This window comes from Eretmochelys imbricata, unplaced genomic scaffold (genome assembly GCF_965152235.1).
Source record: "Eretmochelys imbricata isolate rEreImb1 unplaced genomic scaffold, rEreImb1.hap1 Scaffold_29, whole genome shotgun sequence".
Taxonomy (NCBI): Eukaryota; Metazoa; Chordata; order Testudines; family Cheloniidae; genus Eretmochelys; species Eretmochelys imbricata.
In genome coordinates this window covers 2,370,119-2,386,688 of record NW_027554341.1, presented here as the reverse complement: position 1 = coordinate 2,386,688, position 16,570 = coordinate 2,370,119, and positions in this window count along the sequence as shown.

Below are 16,570 nucleotides of genomic sequence, written 5' to 3'. Positions count from 1 at the left end.
GAAAGACATGCCTAATCTGGTATCCTGATCTATTGCTCATGGAAACATCCACCAAAACACAAGTCTATTCTCTCCTCAGGATTTGGTGGAGATTGATGGTGAAAATTGCTAAAAATGAGAAAGTTATAAGTGATCCATGCTATAAATCAGTGACAAATGGAATCATCCCCCAAAAGCCTTTCAGATTCGCTTCTTGTGATTTGGTAGATTTCAGTTCATGATTTGATGAAAATTACTCCAAATGAGACAGTTCTTCCTGATCAATGTTAGTAATTAATTACACTTGGAGTCATCCTCCCAAATCCTTTGACAATTAACTCCTGGTGATTGTGAATAAAATCGGTTGGTGAAAATTAGTAGGAAAGAGAAAATTCATTCCTCACCCGTCTTCTGATGAATTTCCCATGGAATCATCCACCGGAAAAACAATTGCATTCTCTCTTGGTGCCTTGGAACAGATCGTTTTGTGCAAATTACTCAAAGTACGAAAATCATTCTTTACAAGCACCTAGTGGTAAAGACTCCAGCAATCCTCCAGCAATACTCTCCTCCTGAGTTTGTCGAGATTGGTTCATGAAAATTACTAAAAAATCAAACATTTATTACTGATCCCTGCAGCTAATTAGTACCTCATGGAATCATCCTCCAAAGACCTTTTAGCTACTCTGCTGGTCACTTGGGAGAGATGGGTAGTGTAAATTGCTAAAAAGGAGACCTTCAATACTAATCAGACGTAGCCACTGATGTCTCATGCACGCTTCCTCGAAAAGCCATTCGGATTCTCTCCTGATCCTTTGGTAGAGATCGGTTCACGAAAATTACAAAAATTCAACAATAATTACTGATCACTGCTACTCATTAACTCCATCTGGCATGATCCTCCAAATCCTTTCAGATTTGCTTCTGGTGATTTGTTATAGGTCGAGTCTCGAAAATTCCGAAAAATAAGCAATTCTGAACGGCTTCGTGGTAGTCATTCATTCCTCACGTAATGAGCCTCCTTTGTACATTCCAATTCGCTCCTGTTGACTTGGAAGAAATCAGTTCCTGAAATAGACTCAAAATGAGAAATTCATCTTGGATGTGCGCAACAGACAAATTGGAGAAGGAATCTTCCTGAAAGACCCGAGGATTCACTTCTCGTCCTATGGTACAGAGCAGTGCATGAAAATTACTCCAGATGAGAAAGACATGCCTAATCTGGTATCCTGATCTATTGCTCATGGAAACATCCACCAAAACACAAGTCTATTCTCTCCTCAGGATTTGGTGGAGATTGATGGTGAAAATTGCTAAAAATGAGAAAGTTATAAGTGATCCATGCTATAAATCAGTGACAAATGGAATCATCCCCCAAAAGCCTTTCAGATTCGCTTCTTGTGATTTGGTAGATATGAGTTCATGATTTGATGAAAATTACTCCAAATGAGACAGTTATTCCTGATCAATGTTAGTAATTAATTACACTCGGAGTCATCCTCCCAAATCCTTTGACAATTAACTCCTGGTGATTGTGAATAAAATCGGTTGGTGAAAATTAGTAGGAAAGAGAAAATTCATTCCTCACCCGTCTTCTGATGAATTTCCCATGGAATCATCCACCGGAAAAACAATTGCATTCTCTCTTGGTGCCTTGGAACAGATCGGTTTGTGCAAATTACTCAAAGTACGAAAATCATTCTTTACAAGCACCTAGTGGTAAAGACTCCAGCAATCCGCCAGCAATACTCTCCTCCTGAGTTTGTCGAGATTGGTTCATGAAAATTACTAAAAAATCAAACATTTATTACTGATCCCTGCAGCTAATTAGTACCTCATGGAATCATCCTCCAAAGACCTTTCGATACTCTGCTGGTCACTTGGGAGAGATGGGTAGTGTAAATTGCTAAAAAGGGGACCTTCAATACCAATCAGACGTAGCCACTGATGTCTCATGCACGCTTCCTCGAAAAGCCATTCGGATTCTCTCCTGATCCTTTGGTAGAGATCGGTTCACGAAAATTACAAAAATTCAACAATAATTACTGATCACTGCTACTCATTAACTCCATCTGGCATGATCCTCCAAATCCTTTCAGATTTGCTTCTGGTGATTTGTTATAGGTCGAGTCTCGAAAATTCCAAAAAATAAGCAATTCTGAACGGCTTCGTGGTAGTCATTCATTCCTCACGTAATGAGCCTCCTTTCTACATTCCAATTCGCTCCTGTTGACTTGGAAGAAATCAGTTCCTGAAATAGACTCAAAATGAGAAATTCATCTTGGATGTGCGCAACAGACAAATTGGAGAAGGAATCTTCCTGAAAGACCCGAGGATTCACTTCTCGTCCTATGGTACAGAGCAGTGCGTGAAAATTACTCCAGATGAGAAAGACATGCCTAATCTGGTATCCTGATCTATTGCTCATGGAAACATCCACGAAAACACAAGTCTATTCTCTCCTCAGGATTTGGTGGAGATTGATGGTGAAAATTGCTAAAAATGAGAAAGTTATAAGTGATCCATGCTATAAATCAGTGACAAATGGAATCATCCCCCAAAAGCCTTTCAGATTCGCTTCTTGTGATTTGGTAGATATGAGTTCATGATTTGATGAAAATTACTCCAAATGAGACAGTTCTTCCTGATCAATGTTAGTAATTAATTACACTCGGAGTCATCCTCCCAAATCCTTTGACAATTAACTCCTGGTGATTGTGAATAAAATCGGTTGGTGAAAATTAGTAGGAAAGAGAAAATTCATTTCTCACCCGTCTTCTGATGAATATCCCATGGAATCATCCACCGGAAAAACAATTGCATTCTCCCTTGGTGCCTTGGAACAGATCGGTTTGTGCAAATTACTCAAAGTACGAAAATCATTCTTTACAAGCACCTAGTGGTAAAGACTCCAGCAATCCTCCAGCAATTCTCTCCTCCTGAGTTTGTAGAGACTGGTTCATGAAAATTACTAAAAAATCAAACATTTATTACTGATCTCTGCAGCTAATTAGTACCTCATGGAATCATCCTCCAAAGACCTTTTCGATACTCTGCTGGTCATTTGGGAGAGATGGGTAGTGTAAATTGCTAAAAAGGAGACCTTCAATACTAATCAGACGTAGCCACTGATGTCTCATGCACGCTTCCTCGAAAAGCCATTCGGATTCTCTCCTGATCCTTTGGTAGAGATCGGTTCACGAAAATTACAAAAATTCAACAATAATTACTGATCACTGCTACTCATTAACTCCATCTGGCATGATCCTCCAAATCCTTTCAGATTTGCTTCTGGTGATTTGTTATAGGTCGAGTCTCGAAAATTCCGAAAAATAAGCAATTCTGAACGGCTTCGTGGTAGTCATTCATTCCTCACGTAATGAGCCTCCTTTGTACATTCCAATTCGCTCCTGTTGACTTGGAAGAAATCAGTTCCTGAAATAGACTCAAAATGAGAAATTCATCTTGGATGTGCGCAACAGACAAATTGGAGAAGGAATCTTCCTGAAAGACCCGAGGATTCACTTCTCGTCCTATGGTACAGAGCAGTGCGTGAAAATTACTCCAGATGAGAAAGACATGCCTAATCTGGTATCCTGATCTATTGCTCATGGAAACATCCACCAAAACACAAGTCTATTCTCTCCTCAGGATTTGGTGGAGATTGATGGTGAAAATTGCTAAAAATGAGAAAGTTATAAGTGATCCATGCTATAAATCAGTGACAAATGGAATCATCCCCCAAAAGCCTTTCAGATTCGCTTCTTGTGATTTGGTAGATATGAGTTCATGATTTGATGAAAATTACTCCAAATGAGACAGTTCTTCCTGATCAATGTTAGTAATTAATTACACTCGGAGTCATCCTCCCAAATCCTTTGACAATTAACTTCTGGTGATTGTGAATAAAATCGGTTGGTGAAAATTAGTAGGAAAGAGAAAATTCATTCCTCACCCGTCTTCTGATGAATTTCCCATGGAATCATCCACCGGAAAAACAATTGCATTCTCCCTTGGTGCCTTGGAACAGATCGGTTTGTGCAAATTACTCAAAGTACGAAAATCATTCTTTACAAGCACCTAGTGGTAAAGACTCCAGCAATCCTCCAGCAATTCTCTCCTCCTGAGTTTGTAGAGACTGGTTCATGAAAATTACTAAAAAATCAAACATTTATTACTGATCCCTGCAGCTAATTAGTACCTCATGGAATCATCCTCCAAAGACCTTTTCGATACTCTGCTGGTCACTTGGGAGAGATGGGTAGTGTAAATTGCTAAAAAGGAGACCTTCAATACTAATCAGACGTAGCCACTGATGTCTCATGCACGCTTCCTCGAAAAGCCATTCGGATTCTCTCCTGATCCTTTGGTAGAGATCGGTTCACGAAAATTACAAAAATTCAACAATAATTACTGATCACTGCTACTCATTAACTCCATCTGGCATGATCCTCCAAATCCTTTCAGATTTGCTTCTGGTGATTTGTTATAGGTCGAGTCTCGAAAATTCCGAAAAATAAGCAATTCTGAACGGCTTCGTGGTAGTCATTCATTCCTCACGTAATGAGCCTCCTTTGTACATTCCAATTCGCTCCTGTTGACCTGGAAGAAATCAGTTCCTGAAATAGACTCAAAATGAGAAATTCATCTTGGATGTGCGCAACAGACAAATTGGAGAAGGAATCTTCCTGAAAGACCCGAGGATTCACTTCTCGTCCTATGGTACAGAGCAGTGCGTGAAAATTACTCCAGATGAGAAAGACATGCCTAATCTGGTATCCTGATCTATTGCTCATGGAAACATCCACCAAAACACAAGTCTATTCTCTCCTCAGGATTTGGTGGAGATTGATGGTGAAAATTGCTAAAAATGAGAAAGTTATAAGTGATCCATGCTATAAATCAGTGACAAATGGAATCATCCCCCAAAAGCCTTTCAGATTCGCTTCTTGTGATTTGGTAGATTTCAGTTCATGATTTGATGAAAATTACTCCAAATGAGACAGTTCTTCCTGATCAATGTTAGTAATTAATTACACTCGGAGTCATCCTCCCAAATCCTTTGACAATTAACTCCTGGTGATTGTGAATAAAATCGGTTGGTGAAAATTAGTAGGAAAGAGAAAATTCATTTCTCACCCGTCTTCTGATGAATTTCCCATGGAATCATCCACCAGAAAAACAATTGCATTCTCCCTTGGTGCCTTGGAACAGATCGGTTTGTGCAAATTACTCAAAGTACGAAAATCATTCTTTACAAGCACCTAGTGGTAAAGACTCCAGCAATCCTAAAGCAATTCTCTCCTCCTGAGTTTGTAGAGACTGGTTCATGAAAATTACTAAAAAATCAAACATTTATTACTGATCTCTGCAGCTAATTAGTACCTCATGGAATCATCCTCCAAAGACCTTTTCGATACTCTGCTGGTCATTTGGGAGAGATGGGTAGTGTAAATTGCTAAAAAGGAGACCTTCAATACTAATCAGACGTAGCCACTGATGTCTCATGCACGCTTCCTCGAAAAGCCATTCGGATTCTCTCCTGATCCTTTGGTAGAGATCGGTTCACGAAAATTACAAAAATTCAACAGTAATTACTGATCACTGCTACTCATTAACTCCATCTGGCATGATCCTCCAAATCCTTTCAGATTTGCTTCTGGTGATTTGTTATAGGTCGAGTCTCGAAAATTCCGAAAAATAAGCAATTCTGAACGGCTTCGTGGTAGTCATTCATTCCTCACGTAATGAGCCTCCTTTGTACATTCCAATTCGCTCCTGTTGACTTGGAAGAAATCAGTTCCTGAAATAGACTCAAAATGAGAAATTCATCTTGGATGTGCGCAACAGACAAATTGGAGAAGGAATCTTCCTGAAAGACCCGAGGATTCACTTCTCATCCTATGGTACAGAGCAGTGCGTGAAAATTACTCCAGATGAGAAAGACATGCCTAATCTGGTATCCTGATCTATTGCTCATGGAAACATCCACCAAAACACAAGTCTATTCTCTCCTCAGGATTTGGTGGAGATTGATGGTGAAAATTGCTAAAAATGAGAAAGTTATAAGTGATCCATGCTATAAATCAGTGACAAATGGAATCATCCCCCAAAAGCCTTTCAGATTCGCTTCTTGTGATTTGGTAGATTTCAGTTCATGATTTGATGAAAATTACTCCAAATGAGACAGTTCTTCCTGATCAATGTTAGTAATTAATTACACTTGGAGTCATCCTCCCAAATCCTTTCACAATTAACTCCTGGTGATTGTGAATAAAATCGGTCGGTGAAAATTAGTAGGAAAGAGAAAATTCATTTCTCACCCGTCTTCTGATGAATTTCCCATGGAATCATCCACCGGAAAAACAATTGCATTCTCTCTTGGTGCCTTGGAACAGATCGGTTTGTGCAAATTACTCAAAGTACGAAAATCATTCTTTACAAGCACCTAGTGGTAAAGACTCCAGCAATCCTCCAGCAATACTCTCCTCCTGAGTTTGTCGAGATTGGTTCATGAAAATTAATTAAAAATCAAACATTTATTACTGATCCCTGCAGCTAATTAGTACCTCATGGAATCATCCTCCAAAGACCTTTTCGATACTCTGCTGGTCACTTGGGAGAGATGGGTAGTGTAAATTGCTAAAAAGGAGACCTTCAATACTAATCAGACGTAGCCACTGATGTCTCATGCACGCTTCCTCGAAAAGCCATTCGGATTCTCTCCTGATCCTTTGGTAGAGATCGGTTCACGAAAATTACAAAAATTCAACAATAATTACTGATCACTGCTACTCATTAACTCCATCTGGCATGATCCTCCAAATCCTTTCAGATTTGCTTCTGGTGATTTGTTATAGGTCGAGTCTCGAAAATTCCGAAAAATAAGCAATTCTGAACGGCTTCGTGGTAGTCATTCATTCCTCACGTAATGAGCCTCCTTTCTACATTCCAATTCACTCCTGTTGACTTGGAAGAAATCAGTTCCTGAAATAGACTCAAAATGAGAAATTCATCTTGGATGTGCGCAACAGACAAATTGGAGAAGGAATCTTCCTGAAAGACCCGAGGATTCACTTCTCGTCCTATGGTACAGAGCAGTGCGTGAAAATTACTCCAGATGAGAAAGACATGCCTAATCTGGTATCCTGATCTATTGCTCATGGAAACATCCACGAAAACACAAGTCTATTCTCTCCTCAGGATTTGGTGGAGATTGATGGTGAAAATTGCTAAAAATGAGAAAGTTATAAGTGATCCATGCTATAAATCAGTGACAAATGGAATCATCCCCCAAAAGCCTTCAAGATTCGCTTCTTGTGATTTGGTAGATATGAGTTCATGATTTGATGAATATTACTCCAAATGAGACAGTTCTTCCTGATCAATGTTAGTAATTAATTACACTCGGAGTCATCCTCCCAAATCCTTTGACAATTAACTCCTGGTGATTGTGAATAAAATCGGTTGGTGAAAATTAGTAGGAAAGAGAAAATTCATTTCTCACCCGTCTTCTGATGAATTTCCCATGGAATCATCCACCGGAAAAACAATTGCATTCTCCCTTGGTGCCTTGGAACAGATCGGTTTGTGCAAATTACTCAAAGTACGAAAATCATTCTTTACAAGCACCTAGTGGTAAAGACTCCAGCAATCCTCCAGCAATTCTCTCCTCCTGAGTTTGTAGAGACTGGTTCATGAAAATTACTAAAAAATCAAACATTTATTACTGATCCATGCAGCTAATTAGTACCTCATGGAATCATCCTCCAAAGACCTTTTCGATACTCTGCTGGTCACTTGGGAGAGATGGGTAGTGTAAATTGCTAAAAAGGAGACCTTCAATACTAATCAGATGTAGCCACTGATGTCTCATGCACGCTTCCTCGAAAAGCCATTCGGATTCTCTCCTGATCCTTTGGTAGAGATCGGTTCACGAAAATTACAAAAATTCAACAGTAATTACTGATCACTGCTACTCATTAACTCCATCTGGCATGATCCTCCAAATCCTTTCAGATTTGCTTCTGGTGATTTGTTATAGGTCGAGTCTCGAAAATTCCGAAAAATAAGCAATTCTGAATGGCTTGGTGGTAGTCATTCATTCCTCACGTAATGAGCCTCCTTTGTACATTCCAATTCGCTCCTGTTGACTTGGAAGAAATCAGTTCCTGAAATAGACTCAAAATGAGAAATTCATCTTGGATGTGCGCAACAGACAAATTGGAGAAGGAATCTTCCTGAAAGACCCGAGGATTCACTTCTCGTCCTATGGTACAGAGCAGTGCGTGAAAATTACTCCAGATGAGAAAGACATGCCTAATCTGGTATCCTGATCTATTGCTCATGGAAACATCCACCAAAACACAAGTCTATTCTCTCCTCAGGATTTGGTGGAGATTGATGGTGAAAATTGCTAAAAATGAGAAAGTTATAAGTGATCCATGCTATAAATCAGTGACAAATGGAATCATCCCCCAAAAGCCTTTCAGATTCGCTTCTTGTGATTTGGTAGATATGAGTTCATGATTTGATGAAAATTACTCCAAATGAGACAGTTCTTCCTGATCAATGTTAGTAATTAATTACACTCGGAGTCATCCTCCCAAATCCTTTGACAATTAACTCCTGGTGATTGTGAATAAAATCGGTTGGTGAAAATTAGTAGGAAAGAGAAAATTCATTTCTCACCCGTCTTCTGATGAATTTCCCATGGAATCATCCACCAGAAAAACAATTGCATTCTCCCTTGGTGCCTTGGAACAGATCGGTTTGTGCAAATTACTCAAAGTACGAAAATCATTCTTTACAAGCACCTAGTGGTAAAGACTCCAGCAATCCTAAAGCAATTCTCTCCTCCTGAGTTTGTAGAGACTGGTTCATGAAAATTACTAAAAAATCAAACATTTATTACTGATCTCTGCAGCTAATTAGTACCTCATGGAATCATCCTCCAAAGACCTTTTCGATACTCTGCTGGTCATTTGGGAGAGATGGGTAGTGTAAATTGCTAAAAAGGAGACCTTCAATACTAATCAGACGTAGCCACTGATGTCTCATGCACGCTTCCTCGAAAAGCCATTCGGATTCTCTCCTGATCCTTTGGTAGAGATCGGTTCACGAAAATTACAAAAATTCAACAGTAATTACTGATCACTGCTACTCATTAACTCCATCTGGCATGATCCTCCAAATCCTTTCAGATTTGCTTCTGGTGATTTGTTATAGGTCGAGTCTCGAAAATTCCGAAAAATAAGCAATTCTGAACGGCTTCGTGGTAGTCATTCATTCCTCACGTAATGAGCCTCCTTTGTACATTCCAATTCGCTCCTGTTGACTTGGAAGAAATCAGTTCCTGAAATAGACTCAAAATGAGAAATTCATCTTGGATGTGCGCAACAGACAAATTGGAGAAGGAATCTTCCTGAAAGACCCGAGGATTCACTTCTCATCCTATGGTACAGAGCAGTGCGTGAAAATTACTCCAGATGAGAAAGACATGCCTAATCTGGTATCCTGATCTATTGCTCATGGAAACATCCACCAAAACACAAGTCTATTCTCTCCTCAGGATTTGGTGGAGATTGATGGTGAAAATTGCTAAAAATGAGAAAGTTATAAGTGATCCATGCTATAAATCAGTGACAAATGGAATCATCCCCCAAAAGCCTTTCAGATTCGCTTCTTGTGATTTGGTAGATTTCAGTTCATGATTTGATGAAAATTACTCCAAATGAGACAGTTCTTCCTGATCAATGTTAGTAATTAATTTCACTTGGAGTCATCCTCCCAAATCCTTTCACAATTAACTCCTGGTGATTTTGAATAAAATCGGTTGGTGAACATTAGTAGGAAAGAGAAAATTCATTTCTCACCCGTCTTCTGATGAATTTCCCATGGAATCATCCACCGGAAAAACAATTGCATTCTCTCTTGGTGCCTTGGAACAGATCGGTTTGTGCAAATTACTCAAAGTACGAAAATCATTCTTTACAAGCACCTAGTGGTAAAGACTCCAGCAATCCTCCAGCAATACTCTCCTCCTGAGTTTGTCGAGATTGGTTCATGAAAATTAATTAAAAATCAAACATTTATTACTGATCCCTGCAGCTAATTAGTACCTCATGGAATCATCCTCCAAAGACCTTTTCGATACTCTGCTGGTCACTTGGGAGAGATGGGTAGTGTAAATTGCTAAAAAGGAGACCTTCAATACTAATCAGACGTAGCCACTGATGTCTCATGCACGCTTCCTCGAAAAGCCATTCGGATTCTCTCCTGATCCTTTGGTAGAGATCGGTTCACGAAAATTACAAAAATTCAACAATAATTACTGATCACTGCTACTCATTAACTCCATCTGGCATGATCCTCCAAATCCTTTCAGATTTGCTTCTGGTGATTTGTTATAGGTCGAGTCTCGAAAATTCCGAAAAATAAGCAATTCTGAACGGCTTCGTGGTAGTCATTCATTCCTCACGTAATGAGCCTCCTTTCTACATTCCAATTCACTCCTGTTGACTTGGAAGAAATCAGTTCCTGAAATAGACTCAAAATGAGAAATTCATCTTGGATGTGCGCAACAGACAAATTGGAGAAGGAATCTTCCTGAAAGACCCGAGGATTCACTTCTCGTCCTATGGTACAGAGCAGTGCGTGAAAATTACTCCAGATGAGAAAGACATGCCTAATCTGGTATCCTGATCTATTGCTCATGGAAACATCCACGAAAACACAAGTCTATTCTCTCCTCAGGATTTGGTGGAGATTGATGGTGAAAATTGCTAAAAATGAGAAAGTTATAAGTGATCCATGCTATAAATCAGTGACAAATGGAATCATCCCCCAAAAGCCTTCAAGATTCGCTTCTTGTGATTTGGTAGATATGAGTTCATGATTTGATGAATATTACTCCAAATGAGACAGTTCTTCCTGATCAATGTTAGTAATTAATTACACTCGGAGTCATCCTCCCAAATCCTTTGACAATTAACTCCTGGTGATTGTGAATAAAATCGGTTGGTGAAAATTAGTAGGAAAGAGAAAATTCATTTCTCACCCGTCTTCTGATGAATTTCCCATGGAATCATCCACCGGAAAAACAATTGCATTCTCCCTTGGTGCCTTGGAACAGATCGGTTTGTGCAAATTACTCAAAGTACGAAAATCATTCTTTACAAGCACCTAGTGGTAAAGACTCCAGCAATCCTCCAGCAATTCTCTCCTCCTGAGTTTGTAGAGACTGGTTCATGAAAATTACTAAAAAATCAAACATTTATTACTGATCCATGCAGCTAATTAGTACCTCATGGAATCATCCTCCAAAGACCTTTTCGATACTCTGCTGGTCACTTGGGAGAGATGGGTAGTGTAAATTGCTAAAAAGGAGACCTTCAATACTAATCAGATGTAGCCACTGATGTCTCATGCACGCTTCCTCGAAAAGCCATTCGGATTCTCTCCTGATCCTTTGGTAGAGATCGGTTCACGAAAATTACAAAAATTCAACAGTAATTACTGATCACTGCTACTCATTAACTCCATCTGGCATGATCCTCCAAATCCTTTCAGATTTGCTTCTGGTGATTTGTTATAGGTCGAGTCTCGAAAATTCCGAAAAATAAGCAATTCTGAATGGCTTGGTGGTAGTCATTCATTCCTCACGTAATGAGCCTCCTTTGTACATTCCAATTCGCTCCTGTTGACTTGGAAGAAATCAGTTCCTGAAATAGACTCAAAATGAGAAATTCATCTTGGATGTGCGCAACAGACAAATTGGAGAAGGAATCTTCCTGAAAGACCCGAGGATTCACTTCTCGTCCTATGGTACAGAGCAGTGCGTGAAAATTACTCCAGATGAGAAAGACATGCCTAATCTGGTATCCTGATCTATTGCTCATGGAAACATCCACCAAAACACAAGTCTATTCTCTCCTCAGGATTTGGTGGAGATTGATGGTGAAAATTGCTAAAAATGAGAAAGTTATAAGTGATCCATGCTATAAATCAGTGACAAATGGAATCATCCCCCAAAAGCCTTTCAGATTCGCTTCTTGTGATTTGGTAGATATGAGTTCATGATTTGATGAAAATTACTCCAAATGAGACAGTTCTTCCTGATCAATGTTAGTAATTAATTACACTCGGAGTCATCCTCCCAAATCCTTTGACAATTACCTCCTGGTGATTGTGAATAAAATCGGTTGGTGAAAATTAGTAGGAAAGAGAAAATTCATTCCTCACCCGTCTTCTGATGAATTTCCCATGGAATCATCCACCGGAAAAACAATTGCATTCTCCCTTGGTGCCTTGGAACAGATCGGTTTGTGCAAATTACTCAAAGTACGAAAATCATTCTTTACAAGCACCTAGTGGTAAAGACTCCAGCAATCCTCCAGCAATTCTCTCCTCCTGAGTTTGTAGAGACTGGTTCATGAAAATTACTAAAAAATCAAACATTTATTACTGATCCATGCAGCTAATTAGTACCTCATGGAATCATCCTCCAAAGACCTTTTCGATACTCTGCTGGTCACTTGGGAGAGATGGGTAGTGTAAATTGCTAAAAAGGAGACCTTCAATACTAATCAGATGTAGCCACTGATGTCTCATGCACGCTTCCTCGAAAAGCCATTCGGATTCTCTCCTGATCCTTTGGTAGAGATCGGTTCACGAAAATTACAAAAATTCAACAGTAATTACTGATCACTGCTACTCATTAACTCCATCTGGCATGATCCTCCAAATCCTTTCAGATTTGCTTCTGGTGATTTGTTATAGGTCGAGTCTCGAAAATTCCGAAAAATAAGCAATTCTGAACGGCTTCGTGGTAGTCATTCATTCCTCACGTAATGAGCCTCCTTTGTACATTCCAATTCGCTCCTGTTGACTTGGAAGAAATCAGTTCCTGAAATAGACTCAAAATGAGAAATTCATCTTGGATGTGCGCAACAGACAAATTGGAGAAGGAATCTTCCTGAAAGACCCGAGGATTCACTTCTCGTCCTATGGTACAGAGCAGTGCGTGAAAATTACTCCAGATGAGAAAGACATGCCTAATCTGGTATCCTGATCTATTGCTCATGGAAATATCCACCAAAACACAAGTCTATTCTCTCCTCAGGATTTGGTGGAGATTGATGGTGAAAATTGCTAAAAATGAGAAAGTTATAAGTGATCCATGCTATAAATCAGTGACAAATGGAATCATCCCCCAAAAGCCTTTCAGATTCGCTTCTTGTGATTTGGTAGATTTCAGTTCATGATTTGATGAAAATTACTCCAAATGAGACAGTTCTTCCTGATCAATGTTAGTAATTAATTACACTCGGAGTCATCCTCCCAAATCCTTTGACAATTAACTCCTGGTGATTGTGAATAAAATCGGTTGGTGAAAATTAGTAGGAAAGAGAAAATTCATTCCTCACCCGTCTTCTGATGAATTTCTCATGGAATCATCCACCGGAAAAACAATTGCATTCTCTCTTGGTGCCTTGGAACAGATCGGTTTGTGCAAATTACTCAAAGTACGAAAATCATTCTTTACAAGCACCTAGTGGTAAAGACTCCAGCAATCCTCCAGCAATACTCTCCTCCTGAGTTTGTCGAGATTGGTTCATGAAAATTACTAAAAAATCAAACATTTATTACTGATCCCTGCAGCTAATTAGTACCTCATGGAATCATCCTCCAAAGACCTTTTAGCTACTCTGCTGGTCACTTGGGAGAGATGGGTAGTGTAAATTGCTAAAAAGGAGACCTTCAATACTAATCAGACGTAGCCACTGATGTCTCATGCACGCTTCCTCGAAAAGCCATTCGGATTCTCTCCTGATCCTTTGGTAGAGATCGGTTCACGAAAATTACAAAAATTCAACAATAATTACTGATCACTGCTACTCATTAACTCCATCTGGCATGATCCTCCAAATCCTTTCAGATTTGCTTCTGGTGATTTGTTATAGGTCGAGTCTCAAAAATTCCGAAAAATAAGCAATTCTGAACGGCTTCGTGGTAGTCATTCATTCCTCACGTAATGAGCCTCCTTTGTACATTCCAATTCGCTCCTGTTGACTTGGAAGAAATCAGTTCCTGAAATAGACTCAAAATGAGAAATTCATCTTGGATGTGCGCAACAGACAAATTGGAGAAGGAATCTTCCTGAAAGACCCGAGGATTCACTTCTCGTCCTATGGTACAGAGCAGTGCGTGAAAATTACTCCAGATGAGAAAGACATGCCTAATCTGGTATCCTGATCTATTGCTCATGGAAACATCCACCAAAACACAAGTCTATTCTCTCCTCAGGATTTGGTGGAGATTGATGGTGAAAATTGCTAAAAATGAGAAAGTTATAAGTGATCCATGCTATAAATCAGTGACAAATGGAATCATCCCCCAAAAGCCTTTCAGATTCGCTTCTTGTGATTTGGTAGATATGAGTTCATGATTTGATGAAAATTACTCCAAATGAGACAGTTATTCCTGATCAATGTTAGTAATTAATTACACTCGGAGTCATCCTCCCAAATCCTTTGACAATTAACTCCTGGTGATTGTGAATAAAATCGGTTGGTGAAAATTAGTAGGAAAGAGAAAATTCATTCCTCACCCGTCTTCTGATGAATTTCCCATGGAATCATCCACCGGAAAAACAATTGCATTCTCTTTTGGTGCCTTGGAACAGATCGGTTTGTGCAAATTACTCAAAGTACGAAAATCATTCTTTACAAGCACCTAGTGGTAAAGACTCCAGCAATCCGCCAGCAATACTCTCCTCCTGAGTTTGTCGAGATTGGTTCATGAAAATTACTAAAAAATCAAACATTTATTACTGATCCCTGCAGCTAATTAGTACCTCATGGAATCATCCTCCAAAGACCTTTTCGATACTCTGCTGGTCACTTGGGAGAGATGGGTAGTGTAAATTGCTAAAAAGGGGACCTTCAATACCAATCAGACGTAGCCACTGATGTCTCATGCACGCTTCCTCGAAAAGCCATTCGGATTCTCTCCTGATCCTTTGGTAGAGATCGGTTCACGAAAATTACAAAAATTCAACAATAATTACTGATCACTGCTACTCATTAACTCCATCTGGCATGATCCTCCAAATCCTTTCAGATTTGCTTCTGGTGATTTGTTATAGGTCGAGTCTCGAAAATTCCAAAAAATAAGCAATTCTGAACGGCTTCGTGGTAGTCATTCATTCCTCACGTAATGAGCCTCCTTTCTACATTCCAATTCGCTCCTGTTGACTTGGAAGAAATCAGTTCCTGAAATAGACTCAAAATGAGAAATTCATCTTGGATGTGCGCAACAGACAAATTGGAGAAGGAATCTTCCTGAAAGACCCGAGGATTCACTTCTCGTCCTATGGTACAGAGCAGTGCGTGAAAATTACTCCAGATGAGAAAGACATGCCTAATCTGGTATCCTGATCTATTGCTCATGGAAACATCCACGAAAACACAAGTCTATTCTCTCCTCAGGATTTGGTGGAGATTGATGGTGAAAATTGCTAAAAATGAGAAAGTTATAAGTGATCCATGCTATAAATCAGTGACAAATGGAATCATCCCCCAAAAGCCTTTCAGATTCGCTTCTTGTGATTTGGTAGATATGAGTTCATGATTTGATGAAAATTACTCCAAATGAGACAGTTATTCCTGATCAATGTTAGTAATTAATTACACTCGGAGTCATCCTCCCAAATCCTTTGACAATTAACTCCTGGTGATTGTGAATAAAATCGGTTGGTGAAAATTAGTAGGAAAGAGAAAATTCATTCCTCACCCGTCTTCTGATGAATTTCCCATGGAATCATCCACCGGAAAAACAATTGCATTCTCCCTTGGTGCCTTGGAACAGATCGGTTTGTGCAAATTACTCAAAGTACGAAAATCATTCTTTACAAGCACCTAGTGGTAAAGACTCCAGCAATCCTCCAGCAATTCTCTCCTCCTGAGTTTGTAGAGACTGGTTCATGAAAATTACTAAAAAATCAAACATTTATTACTGATCCATGCAGCTAATTAGTACCTCATGGAATCATCCTCCAAAGACCTTTTCGATACTCTGCTGGTCACTTGGGAGAGATGGGTAGTGTAAATTGCTAAAAAGGAGACCTTCAATACTAATCAGATGTAGCCACTGATGTCTCATGCACGCTTCCTCGAAAAGCCATTCGGATTCTCTCCTGATCCTTTGGTAGAGATCGGTTCACGAAAATTACAAAAATTCAACAGTAATTACTGATCACTGCTACTCATTAACTCCATCTGGCATGATCCTCCAAATCCTTTCAGATTTGCTTCTGGTGATTTGTTATAGGTCGAGTCTCGAAAATTCCGAAAAATAAGCAATTCTGAATGGCTTGGTGGTAGTCATTCATTCCTCACGTAATGAGCCTCCTTTGTACATTCCAATTCGCTCCTGTTGACTTGGAAGAAATCAGTTCCTGAAATAGACTCAAAATGAGAAATTCATCTTGGATGTGCGCAACAGACAAATTGGAGAAGGAATCTTCCTGAAAGACCCGAGGATTCACTTCTCGTCCTATGGTACAGAGCAGTGCGTGAAAATTACTCCA